We start from the raw sequence: 19977 nt of genomic DNA, 5'->3' as shown, positions 1-19977 counted from the left end.
CTCTTCACAGGCACCACATTGCCCAGCTCACCCAAGCAACAAAGCCTGATGCTGTGTCCTAGAGTGCAGAACCAGGCTTCGCTGCCTGGATCAGCCGGGCAGTGCAGTCCTCGTTCAGAGGCAGCAACCTGACTTTGTTAGCATGGCTCCTCTCAGCTGGCTTCTCAGCAGCAAGGCAGCCAGGTCACTGGTGCTGAGCAAGCGCTGCACTGCCTGAGGTGGTTGAGGCAAGGTGGCAGCAGTGGTGAGGATGCACACACAGACCCAAAAGAAAAAGGGGGGGGGAATCCCTCTCCCACTTTATCCCTGGTCAAAACTGACCAGGCCCTCACTTTGGTTAGACTACGTATCTTGGAATTCCAGCTGGAACAAAGTAAAGGAATTATTGTACAAGGATCCTAAGGAAGGACAGGTTTAGAGTGGTCCTAGGCCAGAACTCAGGAAAGAAAACAAAGCTAACAAGATCCTTTGGCCCCTACTGTATCTGGGCCGTTTTCACTATTTCTGACCTGGAAACACTCCCTCAGTTCCCCAAATTGAAGATTTAGCCAAAGGATCCTGTTAGCTTCTTTTTCCGTCCTGAGTTCTGGCCTAGAACCACTGTCATGCTCATCCCTGCCAGGCCTGAGGCTTATACAGTATGCATTTCAGATAGAGATGGAAAGAGCAAGCATATTCACCCCAGATAAATAATATGGCAACTGTGGGTCTTTTTATATAATTTCTAGTCAGACTGATTAAAATGACCTGACTTCTTGTCAGTCTTCCATCCTCTTAACCTGTTCTGCCATGATCATAACCTTGCCCACCTGGGTTTTCCTATCAGAAAGCCAAGGGACAATGGAAATATTATGGGCCACTTCCGTTGTAGGAAGAAGAACTGAGAAGCCTCTGTTTAAGAAAATGCAGAGCCGTCTAAGATTGTTTGCCCTTCCAGATCATTCTTGTAATACAAGAACAAAAGAAGGCAATCCATCCTGTGTTGCCTCTTTGTAGGAAAGCAATCTGGTGAGAAGATTGTGTTGGAATTATTGTAACCTTTGTATGCTGTCTTTAAGAGGTTTTGGCTAGGAAGGAACTTTGTGGGCTGGGGTGACTGTCAGTTCTTCCCTCTGTGCCTCAGATCTTGAAGAGATCAAGGTCAACATCTCTCTACTTAAGAATTCTTTTCTCTGCCTTTTTTTAGTTGGTGGTCTGTTAGCTGGAGTATGTATTTAGTCAGCCATGTAGTGAGACTGTTAGTATGTAGTCAGTATGCAGTTAGTTAGACAGTTAAGCTCTGTTCATGTAACCAGTCATTATTTTTCTACAATATGCTTGTTTTTATCTATTCCGAACCGAGCAAATGGAAATGTTTTTTTTTAATTCTTTATCTCAATCACTGAGACAGTGAGTACCAGTTGATGAGAACAAACAGTAAGATTGGTCTACTGAGGAGAGACTTGAAGCTAATTCTGCAATGTAGGTCCTTGAACTTTTTTGCTGCATAGCTAGAGGTTTTAAGCACAAAATTTCACACTCTGGCAAGAGATTATTTGGCTGGGGTATTCATCAGTTCTGCATACATTTTGATAAGAGTTGTTTAGAGCTATATTCCTGTCCATTCTTATAGAAGGCCTGCCTCACTCGATAACAGAAGGCTCACAACGCCCCCATTCGCCACTGGTTTTAACCAATACTTGTCCTGGGTCAGACGGTTTTCTAACTGAAAGAGGCTGTGAAGTGCACATAAATGACCTGGCAAAAAGAAGACTCTGCAGGGTTGTTGTATAAACCCGGGCAGTTTGGTAACAACTCCTTGCATTTCTCTGCATGTAAGCTGTTTGTGAGTACTAAAGACTATATCTTGATCTTGATTTTACCAATAATCAAATTCAGTCATTTTTCATTTCGCCCAGGTATATAAAACTGGCTTCAATCAGCCATGTATTGTGGCTGCTGTAACCAAGTGCTTCCAAACAATTCTGCAAGTTTTAACTGAAAAACATATACAACTCACGTTTGCGTAATTGTAGTATGAATTCTCTTTCCCTTCAGCTTTTTCCCATATTGCTGGGAGACGGTTATAACCACCACATAAACAGAGAGAAATAGATGCTTCCTCACAATCTAGTGAAGAGAAACCATGCTCTTGGCCCTGGCTATGTAATCCTTGCATGCAAATTGTTCTGAACTGGCAGATGCATATGAATTTGGTTCTCCTGAAAGCAAAGTCTCACAGAATAATTTAAAGGTACAGGTAATGGTTAGCACAAACGTCTCCCATGTTTGAGAAGATGAGACAATTTCTTGTGAGACTGAGCAGGATATATAAGTGTCTCACATTAGAGCCATACCAAGAAGAGTTTAGTAATTTAGCAGGAAGTGGGTTGCTTGTTTTGTTTTGTTGTGTTGTGTTGTGCATTATTCATGTGAACAGGATGTTTACAAGACTGTTCAGAATCCTGGGGCTTTAAACAATATCTCAAAAAGTTGTCTCTGTGAATAGCCACACTAACATAAAGTAATATTAACGCAAGATAAATACTCCAGATTCTGGCTGGAGATGTTTTTCATCACAGCAGCACATAAACAGAAGAAGAAAACACTTTTATAGAGCCTGTTGTTAAACATCCTTGGAGAGATGACAGCCTTCACCAAGTTCTTTTGAAGATTTGAAATAACACTTTCAATCTCCTTACCGCTGGATTAAGTTTGGGCCCCAAACAGATTTATGCTGAGTATAATGGAGATGTGGAATGGCTTGTGTAGAGCAATGCAGCAGAACGTTGGAATTGAGCTTAGAAACAAAAGCTTCTGGACTGAAAAAAATTGACTGATTTGGGGGTTACACTAACCATGTTAAAGTTCAGCTTGGCTTGTGATTCACCCACTCCAGCTTTTCTGACTGTTATACTCAGCAACCCCCAGCTTCTATCCTCCCAGCATCCCCCAGATAGATTTAGGTCTATGTGCAAGGGCAAGGTAACACACAAAAGCCTGAAATCCTTTCCATACAACTATACCTGTAGAAGGTTGATTTTACAGATTGATTCATCAGCAGATGCTTTTTAAAAAAAGAAATATAAATTAATTCTTATTGCTTCCACAACTCCCAAAATATATTTCCTCTTGTGGGACTTTAAAAATCTAAAGCAGCCAGGGGTGGCTGACAGTTGGGCAATGGTGCAGGGTGGATTCATGGAAGGACAGTAGCTCAGCAAGGAGTAAAAAGCACAGCTTCTCTCAGGGAAGAGGAAGGAAGAAGGAAAAATTTAACCTGCATATTGGAGGTCAAGCTGTAGTTGATAGCACTGAATTTCACCCTCCCCTACAGGTCAGAGCCCTTTATTTTCCACATTTTCATGTCCCCCCCCCCCGACTTTTCAGCCATATATAATTATGTACAGATGCTTTCAAATATTTGGATAATTGTACAGGCTCCCATCTGTATAAAAACAAATTGCTTGTAATTTCTAAGACAAATAATTCAGACTGATGGTATTTGCACACACCCCTACTTTCAAGCATCTTCAAAAGCCTCTGTTGCTTGTCAAGAATGCGGGAAATAATTGATTATTTAATTAATTCCACATTTCCCAACAGAAATGGAGTCTATTGAGTATTGTATGAGGATTATATTGAGTGATTGGTCTAAATCCGCCAGTACTGTCAAATCTGACTCGTGGCAGAGGTCCAGGTCTTCTAATCAGGATGCCTTTCTAGAAACCTAACCTGGAGATGCTGGTGGTTGCATTTGGGACCATGGCCATGCAAAGTAGATATTATATGACTGGACTACATCTCCTCTCCAATGTCAGTTTCCCTCCTTCTCCCTTAGGAATTGCAGAAGAAGCAGAGGAAGGATAAGGGGCATCAGCATTAGGAAGAAATGGTGAAGATGGTGCACTTGGAGGGAGCTCCCAAAGGTTCCTGCTGTTTCTGTGCTGTCAGTCAACTGAGGAAATGCCTGGCTCTTCCTGAACAGTTTCTGAAAAGCTTAAGAAGCTCAAGCCCAATGGGCAGCACTCCTAAACCCTTTTTACTCCAGCCACTGATACAACATTCATTTGAAACTGATATGTAACCCTCTGCTGACATATTTCAAGAAGATGGTACTTTGGAACAGTGCAAGGGTTCTTGGAAGTCTCAGGGAACCATGGGATGTAATTGTTTTAGAGACTATATCTGTAGAGCATAATACTCAGTGAGACTATCCCTCCCAGGCTCCTTTGAAACTCCCATGGACCCTTGCTCCATTCTCAGGCCCTACTGGGAACCATTTCCTTCTTGAAAGGCCAAGCTAAGGGTGACAGAGCCCGTATAGAGGTGAGAAAATCTCCTATTTAAATTCCAGTTTTGCGGCTGTAGCACTCAAGATTCTCCCTGGGGGAATTCTTGGCAAATTCTGGGAGCTGCAGTCCAAAAGAGTCAAAAGTGTCATGCCTAGTTCCGTATCTCCTTTGAGCCTGTCCCATAGGATGCTGGTTGACTGTTGAGGAACCAACACACTAGACTAGATGGGCTTTTGGCTGGTCCAGCACGGGTCTTCTTCTCCAAATTAAGCAGGAAATCCACTTCTGACCTATTTACATAGGACACAAGATACTCAGTGATTGGCTAGACAGAGCACATTTACAATCACACATAGAGACTTGGGCAACGACCCTCAAAATTTCTTCTGATGATCCTGTGAATAAAATATATGTAGTGTATGGGTGCAGGTGAGTGTGCATGCATATATTCGCATATGGGCATATGTAGCTAGGAAACCAGATGATGGAAGAGCATGTTTGCTCTCTGTGCTAGAACCTCATATGACTTGTTGAGGTAAGGGAATACAGTCGTGCCCCGCTTTACAATTACCCTGCATTACGATGAATCTGCTTCACAATGATGTTTTAGCGATCGCTTTTGCGATTGCAAAACGATGGTCTAAATAGGGGTGGGTTTTTTTTGCTTTGCGATGATCGGTTCCCTGCTTTGAGAAATGATTCTTCACAAAACGATGGTTTTTTAACAGCTGATCAGTGGCTTCAAAACGGCCGCCGGGTGATTAAAATGGCTCCCCGCTGTGTTTAGGGACAGATTCCTCGCTATACAGGCACCGAAAATGGCCGCCGTATGGAGGATCTTCACTGGACAGTGAGTTTTTAGCCCACTGGAACACATTGAATGGGTTTCAGTGCGTTTCAATGGGCTTTTTATTTTCGCTTTACGACGTTTTCGCTTAACAGCGATTTTCCTGGAACGGATTATCGCCATTAAGCGAGGCACCACTGTAATATGGTGAACTTCCTTCGAATTGCAAATCCTTTTCATTGCTTTTGAGTTCAATGGAATCAGTGAAATCCTGTCACTGAAGTTAACACATAAGGCATTGATCTGGAGCTCTTTAACATTGTTTGGCAGTGGAGACCTCTCTGGAAAGCCTGGTATAATTCTTTGTATATTGTGAGGAAAACATAACAAGGGATAGATAATGTTTGGCTTTAAAAGGACTACAGTATCTTTTAAAAACTGGATTAAGTCTGCCTTAACTAGGTTGTGGATCCTGCTGGGGCTGAATTAACCATTATGCTAAATACGCTATAGAAAATAAAGACCCTGCTGAAGTGTAATTATCTTGTGGTCTCTCTACATCACAAATTGGCCTTTCCTGCCTCATGGCTGCTTCCAGATTGTATTGCAAGGCAAGAACAACCAGAGCCGATGATGATGATGATGATGATGATGATGATGATGATGATGATGATGGTGATGATGGTGATGATGGTGATGATGGTAATGATTTGCATAAATCACAAGAGTTGTATCCTTGGTTCTCCAGCAGATTTGAAGTTTGAAACTATTTAAGAATGCCTATAATTTCCCATATTGATCAGCATGTTTTCCTTTTAGTCAGTGGTCCTTGCTCTTAATCCCGCCAACCTAGCGGTTTGAAAGCATGCAAATGCAAGTAGATAAATAGGGACCACCTCGGTGGGAAGGTAACAGCGTTCCGTGTCTAAGTCTCACTGGCCATGTGACCACGGAAGATTGTCTTCGGACAAAGCGCTGGCTCTATGGCTTGGAGACGGGGATGAGCACCGCCCCCTAGAGTCGAACAAAACTGGACAAAAGTTGTCAAGGGGAACCTTTACCTTTACCTTGCTCTTAAACCTTTTTGTTTCAAATACTGCTGCTTATGCTAGCTGAAACTATCCATTCAGGAAAAACCAGGTGGAACCCCTATGGTGCCAACTCCTGCTGTGGTTTAAAAATGGTGTCCAATCTGCATTTTTCTGCCCCAGCTCTTACATTTAGACCTCAAAACAAGAGAAGAAAAAGCTCCAGAATAGGGTAGAAGGTGGGAGGCAGAGATGTAATGGCAGGTAGACTGAATGGGCTGCCACCAATAGGCACAGAAAAGAGTCGCAGAATGGAAAAGTACATATTAAAAAGGCCATGTGTTGCAAGTGGTTTCCTTCTGTTTGCAGCCAATTTGCAATAAATAACTATTCCAGATTGCTGCAAGGGTGTAGTTCCAGCCTATACCTTCAGTTATCACAGGAAGGGGAGGAATGAATAGATGTTCCTTCTTTTCTAGTACTATAATGGGCCTCTGTTTGAATCGGGTGTGTGGCCCTCTTCTTATTACAGTCCTCTGCAACATACCCTCTATGATACATAGGATTATATCCTGCATTATTTTTAGGATAGTCTTGATCCTCTAAAGAATTATTTTTGATCACTTTGATGCATCTTGAACGAGAGATGAGACACTCCTATTACATAATCCAAAAAGAATTAGGAAAAGACCATGTAGTCCCCAAGATAACACAAATGTAAGAGTGGGTGATACCTTTTATTGGACCAAACACACACACACACACACACACACACACAAATTAATGGCAAGCTTTCATGGCGAAGATTCTACTTCATCAGGCTGAGGGGTGTGGCCTCAAGCACCATCCCTTACAGCGTGGTTGGAATTTTACACCCACTTGAAGACCAAAAAAGTTTACCAGTTACTCTTTGTAAATAGCCTCCTTCCAAAACACAAAGTTTGGCTGTGTGGCTGTGAAGATGGCAATATAGAGATATAGCAGCCTCTAGCACATGGTTGAGATTATAATTTTGTTTATTGTGTTTACATAAATTGACTTCCAAAGCATGTATATGGAGAGAGTGGCATTCCAGAGGCACACTTCAGCTGATGCACATATATACGAACTTTCACAGAAACAGCCTGTATGTACAGGAAAATTCCCTCTCCACCCTTATAGCTCTATCTGCGGTCTACAAACTTTCTCACGAACAGGAGCAGAATGTGATACCCAACACTCTATTTATTGCACCAGTTTTGAATACATGGAAATAGCTCTGTTTGCTCACCCAAACAAATAAAGCAGCCTTGTATCAGTCAGACTATTCTGCGATCTTGCCAAATGGTGTTGACACTGACTGGCAGCGCCTCTCTAGAGTTCCAGCTAGAAATCTTTCTTAGTGAAGTTCAAAGTATGTCAATCTATGAGTCAAATATGGTATGACAGCAGTTCTCACATCTATGACAAGTTCTGTCTTGGATCCAACAAACATTAACCCTCTTTTCAGTGACTTTAAATCAGGCTTATGTAGATTTCCTGCATTTCTCCAGTACTGTTGTGATTAACAGGGATTCCCGTTAAACTTATGGCAATATTAGGTGGTCTGATATGTTTACACATTTTCCTCTTTTAATATTTAAATTGGGCTTTCAAAGTAATTACATTTCCAAAGTGAGGTGAGGAACAAAGGTAAAATTATATTTTTGTTGTAAAGAGTAACATTTTCTTTTGTTTAGTCGTTAGGTCGTGTCCGACTCTTTGTAACCCCATGGACCAGAGCACGCCAGGCCCTCCTGTCTTCCACTGCCTCCCAGAGTTTGGTCAAACATTTTCTAGTTACTTTCAAAAAGTTCATTTCAAGTGGCATTTCAATACATTTTGAGAATAATTATGTTAGGACTTCATGTTTTATGGCATTCTCTTATCAATCTCAAGTGGCAAAGAAAATGCTTTGTTTAACTTTTGTGGGTTTGCTAAGTATTTTCAAGGTAAACATCAGGATTGGCCACTAGGGGGAACTAAAGGGGATGTCTCTATCCTGGTGTGCTAACAACAACAACAACAAAAAACAGCCTGAGACTTATTGAAGGGCTGCATTGTGGCTTGTGCAGTGGACTTGCTCCTCTGTGGTCCAATGGGGCTGAGAGAAGATGGCAGCAACCATGTGGGAGTGCTGCCCAGCCCCCTGGGAGCTGCCTGGCCAGACAGATTCATGCTGGCACTTCTGGATCAGCTGGCTTGGACAGCACACAGAGCCAGCAGCTGGCTGGTGGATCTGAGGGGAGAGATTTCCAATCTGGTCTGCAGGCTCAGCAAATCAGGAGCTTTGGCTGCAAGCTGCCCCCCCCCAGCTCTGGGGAGTGTAGCAGTAGGGCCACGATGCATGAAGTTAATGCACATCACAATGACTTGTTGGGGGCAAAACCAACAACAAAACCAATCTGCCTGTCTAAAAGTAACAAGTAACTGAATGAGTTTCTTTTAAAATACAGCATCCCATGTTCTGGTTTATAGGTAAAAGCTCCAAAGTACAGCTCTATGTCCATGCTTTTGAAACAGAGCTGGTTATTACAGTAAGTGATATTATTTCCAGGGGCTGCCCTGAGGAAAACCATCTTTTTTTAGCATCACTTGAAACAACATTATGCAACATTATGCAAAAGTACTACACTTAAGGAAAAACACCAACCCTGAAAACATCTGGCATGAACTATACCCCTAAGCTACGTTTTAAATGGTCTACACCAGGCTTGTCCAACCTGCGGCCCGAGGGCCGCATGCAGCCCAGGTCAGCTCATAATGCGCCCCAGTGCAATTTTTTATTTTTAAAGAAATTCCAAAGTTTCAAGTTATACTGCTGGCACTTGTGGCCAGAATGCAGCTAGGGCACGTCACAATGGTGGGGGGGAGGAGAGAGGGAAGGAAGGAGCGGGAGGGGAGGGGAGAAGGGGGCTGCGTGATTGCATTGTGCCATCCCCGTCAATAGGTGAACCCCCTCCCGGCCCCATAAAGCCACCGGAGTCGAAGCTGGCAGCCTCTGCTATCTGAGATCGCAGCTGCCGGTAACTGCGCTTGGAGTGGGGCTGCGGAGGATGGCTAGGGCTGCCCCCCCCCATGCAGTCCAAACCAAATTTATGTGCGGCCCAAACCAAATTTTCATCTTCTAATGTGGCCCAGGGAAGGTGAAAGGTTGGACACCCCTGGTCTACACCTAAAGAAAATAAAATTTAATAGATCCTAAATGGTGTCAGATCACTTCATATTCTATACATTTAAGTTTGCTTTTCCTTTGGAATTTTGTGATTTTTATCCAAACTGAAAACATTGTATGTGTAACTTTATGGTGAATAATAATTAATTAATGACGATGTTAGTTCACCCATGACTAATATTTTGCTGCTGAGAAGATGCCTGTCAGAGAACTCTATCGCCCTTCCTCTCAACAGAGTTGCATCTGACTTTGTATTGTTAATATCTGTGTTTTCTACATATTTCTGAAACATTTTGCTTTGCTTTCACCTTCTTGCTACTGTCTGCCTTTTTTTTTTTTTTTGGCCATTCCTGCCACCTCATTGTTCATTCGCTTTCACAGATCATAAATACATATACTAAGCACAACAAGCCACAGCTGGGATCCTTAGGTCACCCCATTATTAACCTTCTTCCATGTTGGAAATTAAACATTTGTTCTTTTCTCTTTGTTTCCTCTCTTTGCGGAGACATTGTAATCCACAAGAGAGCTTTATCTCTCACCCCCATTAAGGCTGAGTTTCCTGAGCAGACTTCTTTTGAGGAACTTTATCAAAGGCCTTTAAAATGTCCAAATAAATTATATCATTTTAATGAGTGCTGCTTTTACCATATACATTGAATGCCCATTTGGTTCTTGACACATTAATGTAAAACAACCAATTTGGAGAAAGGTTGAGTGCAGAGAGGGTCAAACAGAAGACTCTACCATTTTATACAGTTTCTTTTATGGCACACGAGAGTTTCAAAAGTTTAAAATGTCTATCCTTATCTCAATATGAAACAGAGAGTTTCTGCGTGGACGTAATATTAAGGTCACATAGGTCTCACTGAAACTTCGGAGTGGGTGGCACTGTGTGTCACATTTCATTTCAATTTGATTGCCGTCCCAGTATTTCCATATCTGGTATATACATAAATTGTCTCCTGGAGATTGTGGTATCTAGCATTTGTTTTCCTTCGTATAGTCATCTTGGGGGTTGCTTCCACTGCACTCAGGCATTCACAAAAATACTATGGGGGAGCTGTGTTACTCCGTTGCAACAAAAACCACAGAGGTTCTGGTGACATCTTAAAGACAAAGAGGTTTAGGATGACATGTCATGGACTGCAACCCCTTCAAATGCCTCTGAGGTCTCTGAAGAAATGGGCTGAAGTCCATGCAAACTCATGCGGAATGAAGCTTGAGAGTTTTGAAGGTGCTTCAATACTTTTTTGTTCCTTGTGAAAACACCAATCATTATGAAAAGTCATAAATAAAGGGGAGGGAGAGGAAGGGCCTTGATATATACTTATTAATTGTATCCATATCTAACTCCCCTCTAAGGGATCCTGGGTGGCATAACTTATTCTTTCTCCCATTTTTTTTAAAACTTCAGAATAACCCAGATAACTTAGGCTGCGAATAAGAATGTGTATTCTGGACTTCTTGGACTACAAATCAGTAATTCTCCATTGTGGGATTTCCATTTGCCATACCCAGACCTTATATACATCTAAATTGTGCTGAACTGGAGAGAAGGCTTCATGCCTTGGATAGGCCTAACTTTCTATTTGAAAAGATAGTTCCCAGGAAAAAGGAGAATTATCAGATTTGTTGTCCAAATAATTCAAAATAAACATCCTTAGCTGAGAGCAAGAGTGTCTGCAGGAATGTTTCCAGAGAGCAAGCAGTGCTGCATGCTGATAGGTTTCCAGTCTACTATTCACGTGTATAATATACAATAGATTTGAGCCTTCAGAGGGACCAGCACCATTCCTTTACCATGCTGGATGGACATTTTACTCCTCTGTTGAGAATCCAGTGATAATGATTGGCTAAAAGGAAATGGTAAGCCCAAACATATCCACTGAGAATCATATCTGAATGGGGATCTGAACCTCAATCGCCTCAGTCCCAGTCTGACAACTATAGTACAAACAATCACCTCAGAGGTTAACATGAATTTGTTATATAGGATAAATGATTGATTCTCCATGAAACTAACAGATGGGAAAGGAAAAATTTAAAAAAGGTGATATGGATATAATGCTGAAAGAGCAAAGTGACAGAAATAAACATTACGAGATATTTGTCCATGTTATTAACGTAAAGGGATGGACCTCCTTAACTAGCTATTATTGGAGATCATCATACTCTGGGGATATCTGAAAATCAATTAGATCTATTGGATTGTTTTTCTAGTTTTCTATTATATGACTAGAGCTTTTTAATCTGAAGTGTGAACAACTTCTAAGTCTTCTTCAGCACTTTTAGAAAACTCCAGCTTTGTAAGACTTGGGATGGTCAATTTATTTATTTTTTCAAAATTTTCAAACAGAAAACTAAAACCAAAACAAAAGGTCAACATAAACAAATATATGAATTCCAATTATTGACAGAGGGTTCAATATTAACACATTTTTCATTTAATCTTGCAGTTATAAATATAAGAAGTCATTAAAGGCTTGGAGATCTTCTTTATCATTATTGCAGTTTGCATTTAATTCTTTTTCCACAGTCCATTAGAACAAAATATAGAAAAACAGGTAAAGATTTGTAGAAGGGTGTTAATGCTAATAATGAAAAAGCTGACACAGCTAAAGATTTTCTATAGCTTGTTATAGCTTGACAATCAATCAAAATGGAGACTACAAGCTCAAAATAGAAGACTGAGACATGGAAGGACTGCCATAAAAGAACTGGAAAAGACTCTCAAGTGCAAGGATGTGTCGCTAGATGCCAAGGCTACTATAATTCATGCTATAGTACCCATGGTCATTATTCACAGAAATGAGAACCAGACAGGGGCAGGGAACAAGTATGGTAGCTGTGTTTCCCTCCCTATCTTCCAATCTTGTTGCCCTCTTCATATCTAAAAAAAATGCACATTTTTTCTGTCCATGGAGATATCCAGAACCTAATTAGGATAAAAGATTTCCTCAGGAGTCCCTTAAAGCTTTATAGATCTCCCAGGCAAAGAGAACAGATTCTATTATTTGTCATAGCTGACATTATCCCAGTGAAGGGTTAATACCAGAATGAAATCAGTAATCAGTATTAAGATCTTACAACTTGTTAATTCTGTACAAGTTCTATCTATTTACATCATACTAGGTTCCACACTTACAAGTAGCAAATCCAGAAAAATAACAAGCACAGTCTTACAGTTATGAGCAAAAACTGAAGGCACATACTGTATACTTAAATCCAGAAATCATACAATTATGCAAAAACTGTGAGTTTAAAATACTGCAGGCTTACTTAAAATACATCCTTGCGGGTATTGAAACTTAGGTTGTAGGTATAATTTAAGTCATGTATGAATCAAAAATTGAAAAGCATTAAAGCACAGGAGCACATAGCTTATAAAGGCAGGGAACACGTCTCTATAATATTTCATTTAAAAGTAAAAAGCTTTAATAACTTTGAAAGCTTTAAAAGTTTTCTTAAAAATATATTAAAGAATGTCGAAGTTCTTATAATGAGAAAACACAAAATAAAAAACATTACTCAGCTATAAGCATCCCATAAGCACACAGAAATTTTTTTCTCACTAAGCCTTTAGCCAAAAACCACCTGATCACAATAATCACCCAATCTCCTGAAAAGAACAAAAACCTGATCCCACAGCTACAAATATTTCAACAATCTCACACACTACACCAGAACACAGACAGAGTTCTAGTTCCTGTCCTCAGAAGATGCCAGCCACAGAGACTGGTGAAACGTTAGGAAGAAAAACCTCCAGAACATGGCCAAACAGCCCGAAAAAACCTACAAGCACCGGATGCTGGCCATGAAAGCCTTTGAGAATAAACTGTGTCAGAGTTTATACTTTTCAACCAATAGGAAGCCTACTTGTTTAAGGTCAGGAGACCCTTTATTTCAAGGCATTCTCCTCTCAGACCAAGCGAAACTCCTGGCATCACCATGGCTTGGTCTGCAAAGTATTTGGCTGTCAAGGTTGGAGTAAAACTGCCCCCCCCAAGCATTACCAGCTAAACTGATGTAATTTACAGACAGTACAATACATATGCATATTATTTTCATCAATACAACAAAATATATATGATTTCATACTCCTTTCAGAACTCATTTCATATTTATTATGAGGACAAGTCCTATAAAACAAACAACACCTTTATTTTTCTTCTTCTCTTGATTAGTAAGAAACTGGTTAATATAACATTCATCTATTTATGTTTTTACAATTTTTGTAAGCAATTTCACTTTACAATATATTGTTATTTTCATTTGTTTAACACAGGTTTCAACGTCCATTTTGTGGTATATCTTTGTTAATTTACATTCTAAGTAAACATAACTCAAGTGGCAAAATAAAATGCATTTTATTTGTTTTCTGTTGTTGTCTCCGTTTCACATAATGTAAGCATTCTATTCTTTACATTTTTCACAATGAAAACTGGCATGAAACTCAATGAGCTATTACTGCCTTGTTATCTTACTAGTTACTTTGTGAACCAAAACAATTGGCTGTTTTGGCTTTTTAAGGTCTTTTGGTTTTGTAATATAAACTTATATCTCCACTTGTATTTTTTCAATACTTCCACTTCTAATGCACCTCTCTAAGGCACAATTTAAAAAGCAGTTTTCATTTTTAGGGCAACGTTTTTGTATCCCCTAAAGTCAATTTTTAAAATTCTGATAAAGATCTTTTGTGCCTGATTTTCTAGCCTCCAACCCTCTATAAAAGAGGATTCAAGTTTGTGATGTTTGATTTGAACATGAAGATGCTGATTAAAATAGTGGCAGAAGGCAGGAGCGATATTGTGCTCATTTCTACTCTTTCTCCATGTTTTAATGTAGGTAAAATTTAGAATATCTTCTCTTCTTAAGCCAGCCAGCCAATGATCTTCAAATTTTCTATGCAGGTTCTTCTCTAGTTTGCTTTGCTGGGAGTGGGGAGCTTGGTATATAGAAAGCTGAACACTTTCTCTGTGCTGGCACATCAGTCTCTGGAAGGGTCTCACCAATAATGCTTGACTGGTGCCAACACTCCAAACATTTGGGCACCAGATCAAAACTTTCTTGCTTCTCGATGCATTTTGCACCTAGCTTGCTCTACCATTGATGCATCTAATTCATTTTTATTAGGATGTTATTCTTTGGCTTTATTGCATTGTTCAGTGAAGTAGCCACATTACTCGGTTTTAGCAAAACTAAAAAACATTTTATTATGATATTGTTTTTGTTTATTATATTATGATGTATTTTAATGTATTCTGTACACTAACCTGATAACCTAAGAGAAAAGATTAAAAATAATTTCTCTGAATACACTTCTCCTTTGTATTGCACTGAGCTGAGCAGCAGGGCTTTTGTTATACATTTGTTTTAAAAGTCAACCAACCAACCAACCAACCAACCAACCAACCAACCAACCAACCAACCAACCAACCAACCAACCAACCAACCAATCCTCTGCTGCTGTTCATCTCCAGGACGTGGCCTGTGAAAGGTCTCATGTTTATCTGGTGCTCTCTTGTTGGCAGTGTGGCAGCTCCTGGTCTGATGGCGGCAGCCAGTGAGCCCCCTCTCCTGTCTTGATAGCTCCATGTGGCAGCTAGAGAGGGTGCCAGGAGGCTGACACTGGTCAGGGGAGGTATGTATGTGTATTAATCAACTGTTTATGTTTTGTAGTTACATTTAGGGGCAGAAGAGTTGTCTATGGATTCTGAACTACACTGAGTCTGGAGCTCCTAACCCCAGCATTGTTGAAGGGAAAAGGGTAAGTTAAATAATATAATAATGGCCAGAAACCTATTGATGTTCATGTAAGGTTTGTGTACCATGCTGTGCCTAACTGATGAGGTACTGAGATATCTCTTGGTCACATGTGTGGTCACATGCCTGATGGTGAAATCAAGATGCACTTCGAAATGCCACCAATTAGATGGTGCAGATTACACAAATGCCAAGAGAACAATAATAGCACTCTGAGCAATATCTGACATTCTAATTGAACTTAATATATCAGGAATTATGCAGATGGTGGGAGAAGAAAAAGCAAAGACAATTAGCTTCATTTGTTGTGTTACCAACAGCGAACAAATAACAATTTTAACATTCCTGTTGGAGATTATTGTGAAAGAGCAAATAAGGTACAACAATTGGGATTATTTTGACACATTACATATTACCAGGTGATACAAATAAGTTATCTGCAAAGTAAGATACAATTTTTGAACAGGCATGAGAAAGTGAAGAATGGAATATACCCTTTTCCTTTCTATGCATTGTTATAGAATTCATATGTCAAATTGTTATAGCATTCACAGAAATATGTATTACTAATTTTTTTAATTAATTTTTTTAAATCCTGAAAAAGTGGTTTTATTAACCCAGCCATCATTTTTATCATTCCCACTTTGTATTTCTCCTTGTTTTCTTCAATTTCCTCCATTCATTTTCTCTCCCGGAATCTTTACACCTTCAAGTAGTTTCTGAAAATTGTCCTATTAATCTAATCGTGTAATATCACTTATATTGAACAACTTGGTTGGAGTGGGGATAAAAGGTTAGATCTTAAACTTCATGCCAAGTAATATAATTCCATTATGCATTGGGTTGAGAAATTGTAACCAGATTAGCTGTCATTTAATTTTGTTAACAAACTACAGATGAGCTGCTTGTATGATGCCAGTTCCCTACGTCCAGATTGATTAGCATCTGTAAGGGTAAGGAAAAAAGCTGCATATTCATTAAATGACCAGCTAGAAATATTAGAAAATAAAGAGGTTGGTTGAATACGCCCATCTTTTTTCTCCTTAGAGAAGTAAGAATATATAAATTCTTTTTTTTTCACGGTGCGCGTGCACACACACACACACACAACCCCATCTGTTTTATGATTGTGGGATATTGTGTGTCTGTATCCATGATTCAAAATGCCAGGGAATGTCTTGATACTGCTGCACAGTATCATGCCTACACTGCCAGCAGGAAAAAAGATGCCAAGTTTTATATACCAAAAGGTAGCCTGAATGTTAACCAGACCAATGGCAGCAGTCAAGATGATCCACAGGATACCCTCTTGTGCTCAGTATCTTTCACAAGAAGACATCAGGCAAGGGAAATCTTGGAAGCTGATTCCTTTTTTGTCAGTTAACCATTTCTCACCCAAACACAAAACAATTGTCAGGGCTGTTTTTGAGGAGTGTTAATGGCAAGAGCAGGCTGTCTGCTAAAACTCTGCCAGATTTGGTGCTGATCAGAAGGCCAGTTTTAAAGTTATACAATTTGTTTGGGCTGCTCTTATTTTTAGAATTAGCTTCTTGATTGTTGATTTGCTCTGCAAGTACAAGATTATTGCTGCGCTGTCATGCAGTAACAATTCAGAATTCTGTTCCTTCTTATGGATGCAGAAAGGCACCTACTGAAAAGTAAGCCTGCACATCAGATTTGATCAAATCTAGAACCCAGTAACCAAATTGGCTTGATCTGAACTGATTTTGTATGAGACTCATATTGAAGCAAAATGGGCAAACTTGGTTCTGGAGTGAAGCCTTTTAACTGATTCAGTGATTCAGATAGGTAAAAAGAGAAAGAAGGGCCAGGATTGTGTGAATGAGTGATGATGATATGCATGTGCAAAGTAGTATTTTGCTCATTAGCAGCCATAATATGCAATATGATGCCAGAATTTTACCTGAATCACAGTGTTTTTATCTTTTACAGATAACCAGAACACAACCCCCTGAAACTATATGTTTTGAAATCTGGTACATTTACTCCCCTTTTCAGGGTCTACTGTGTCTCAAAATTTCATATATATCACAGGAAAAAAATTATAGAACGATAGAGCAATTTCTAGCACAAGTAAATTGAAGTACAGGCAATCTGAATTTACAAATTGATCCAGATAGAGAGCTACAAATCAAAACCGACAGGATCCAGATTACCACGAACTGAACTGAGAGCCATCCAAAAATTCTACGTTGGCCTTCTAACTAAGCAAGGTGCCCTGTGCACAGTCGAGCTCAACAGAATCCCATTTTTCTATGACTGTTAACATTTTAAGATAGAGTGTCATACTTCATTTCTTGCCTGCAAGAAAGTGGAAGGACCGGGACGTTGATCCTGCTCTAAAATGCTGTGCCTCTGAGTCAGTCAAGGTGCAATCAGACATTGAGAAAGGCGCGTGTCTGATTGCACGAGAAAGAGTCAGTTTGCTGGAACTGATTTCCCTTAAAGCCATTCTTATGTCCATCGGGGAATTGCTCTAGCCTAACCTTCAAAAGTAGGAGTCATACTGTGGGGGCGAAACGGGCCAGCTTGAGCATGGATTGGGATTGGGCTGGAATGCTATTGCCTGTATGTCACGCTGAGCAATAGCTCACACTGGATCATGCCACTAGTGGTCCAAAATGCAAGCTATATGCCCATATGATTATACTCTCTCTTTTTCTTTTTAAGTGGGAAGTAAGGTATGTTTGTTGTGGGTTTTTCGGGCTTCTTGGCCGTGTTCTGAAAGTGATTCTTCCCAACGTTTTGCCAGTCTCTGTGGCTGGCATCTTCAGAGGACAGCAAACTGTGCTCTGGGTAGGCTTGAGAGTGGGTGCAGTAATCCCCTGACCAGCTAATGACACCCATCAACCACAGGGACAGATAATCTCCCCTCCTTATCAAAACAATACATCCACAACAAAACACATTAATCAACCATCTCCTGATTAGGACAATAGCCTACCTCACAAACTAGCCTTCTCACAGCCATAAATACTCCACCCACTCTCAAGCCTACCCAGAGCACAGTTTGCTGTCCTCTGAAGATGCCAGCCACAGAGACTGGCGAAACGTTAGGAAGAACCACTTTCAGAACACGGCCAAGAAGCCCGAAAAACCCACAACAACCATTACATCCCGGCCGTGAAAGCCTTCGCGAATACAATAAGGTATGTATTTTAGACTGGGTAGGAGTTCAGTGGTATACCACATATAAAAAGCCCCAAAGTCACTACCTACGCAGGTCTAGAGGAGCTCCTTCCTCCATTCTTTGATCCATGGAAGGGGACAAAGAGGATTTAATGCAAGCAGGTTTTATTCTAACAGGACTAGGAAATACAGAACAACAGTCTCTTGGATTTTCTTTGTCTAGCTTCCATCACATCTCCTATGTTTGTCTCATAGTCCAACAACCCTCCAGTGAACACCACTGGGAGTGAGCTTGGTTTGGTCTGTCTTAGTGTGGTTGTCTGTGTCAACTTGAGCCATGCAGCACACAATAAGGATGGTTGATAGGGCAGCAGTAATAAATACTCTTTTTTATTCTCTGGGACCTGGCACTGGTGTTCCTGCTTGGTGTTGTCTCTGCCAGTGATGGACCTTTGTTGCCATTGGTTTACCACGTCTGGGATTCCTGGGATAGGAATGCATGTTATGTACACACTACTTTGTGTATCTTGGCTACATAATCATTGAAAAACAAAACTCAAATAAAATTTATCCTCATCTATTTTCTTAATTTAAAGAGTCTAGGATTACTAACATACTTGAAGAACTTTCCATATTGTTATGTTCAACAGAGGTCAGCACACTTTTAAGCCCATCCTCAGAAGACAAGACTCACTGGAAGAGACAATAGCATTGGGAGAAGTGGAAGCAGGAGGAAAAGATGAAGACCAAACATTAGATAGATTCACTCGATAAAAGAAGTCATTATCTTGAGTTTTCAATATGATGTTAGGACATTTTGGAGGTCACTGATTCATAGGCTGAAATCCTGTTGCTCAGCATAATAAGTCACAACTAGAGTAGGCCCATTTGATTTAATTGAATGTATGGAGGTGTTGACTCATCAAATACTCACTGATTCTGTAGCCTTACTACACTAAGTAACAGGTTTCAGCCATAGAGTCCTTTTAAAACAGACATAACATGATGCCACAGAACAACAATTAGCAGGAGTATAATTTTGTGGTTCCTCAACTGTGCATATGAGGATTTACATCCCTCTTGCGCATCCATTAGTATCTCTGTTTAAACATGACATTTATATTTTAGCATGCTTATATTCATCAAAAAGATGGCTAGATGTAAAACAGAAAGGCAAACCAACAAAGGTTTTTAATAAAGAAAAGTAGTGTCAACTACTTGGTTTCATATTAGGAGGAAAACAACAGGGAAATGGTAAGCTAGAAGTGTATACACACTTGGACACAGCGTGTTAGCTATAGATCATTCCTAATGGTGTGTACCTAACAATTTCCAAAAACAGTACCCAAGATTGAGGTGGTACAGGTCTAGTCCCTCGAGTCTCCTTAAAGAAAACCACAACTGTTCAGTAACAGTACAACAGATGTTGCAAGGAATCATTAGCCATCAAAATGTTTGTGTGAGCAGATGCACCACTTCTCATACAGCTAACTCTGGGAAAGATGAGAGCTTGGAGAAAATCAATAATTAGCAGACTTGTACAAAAATTACACATCCAAAGTGTGGTGGGGAATCAAGCTTTTGTGCTTCCTTGCTTGCAGTTGATTCATAAGGAGAGGACAAACACTTGTGTAAGAAATAAAACCACAGAAGCTTGCCCCACCAACATTGTGGAAGCTGCTTGCTTTATCATATCAGTTCTCTTGACAGTGGCTGTGACATACACAAACACACTGAGTGCACATAAAAGGCACACAGTCTTGCCCTGGAAATCTAGCT

At 40.2% G+C, this 19977-nt stretch overlaps 1 long non-coding RNA gene across 1 annotated transcript in view; it reads left to right on the top strand.

Moving 5' to 3' along the window:
* Positions 1 to 17698, top strand: part of LOC144588727 (uncharacterized) — a 30159-nt gene extending 12461 nt beyond the window's left edge. The window contains exons 3-4 of the long non-coding RNA XR_013544412.1: positions 14965 to 15052; positions 17002 to 17698. This is a non-coding gene — a long non-coding RNA (uncharacterized LOC144588727). The remainder of the gene's footprint in view (positions 1 to 14964; positions 15053 to 17001) is intronic.
* The last annotated feature ends 2279 nt before the right edge of the window (positions 17699 to 19977 follow it).

Source organism: Pogona vitticeps, chromosome 1 (assembly GCF_051106095.1).
Source record: "Pogona vitticeps strain Pit_001003342236 chromosome 1, PviZW2.1, whole genome shotgun sequence".
NCBI classification, from domain to species: Eukaryota; Metazoa; Chordata; class Lepidosauria; order Squamata; family Agamidae; genus Pogona; species Pogona vitticeps.
This window is presented reverse-complemented; position numbering and strand designations above follow the sequence as displayed.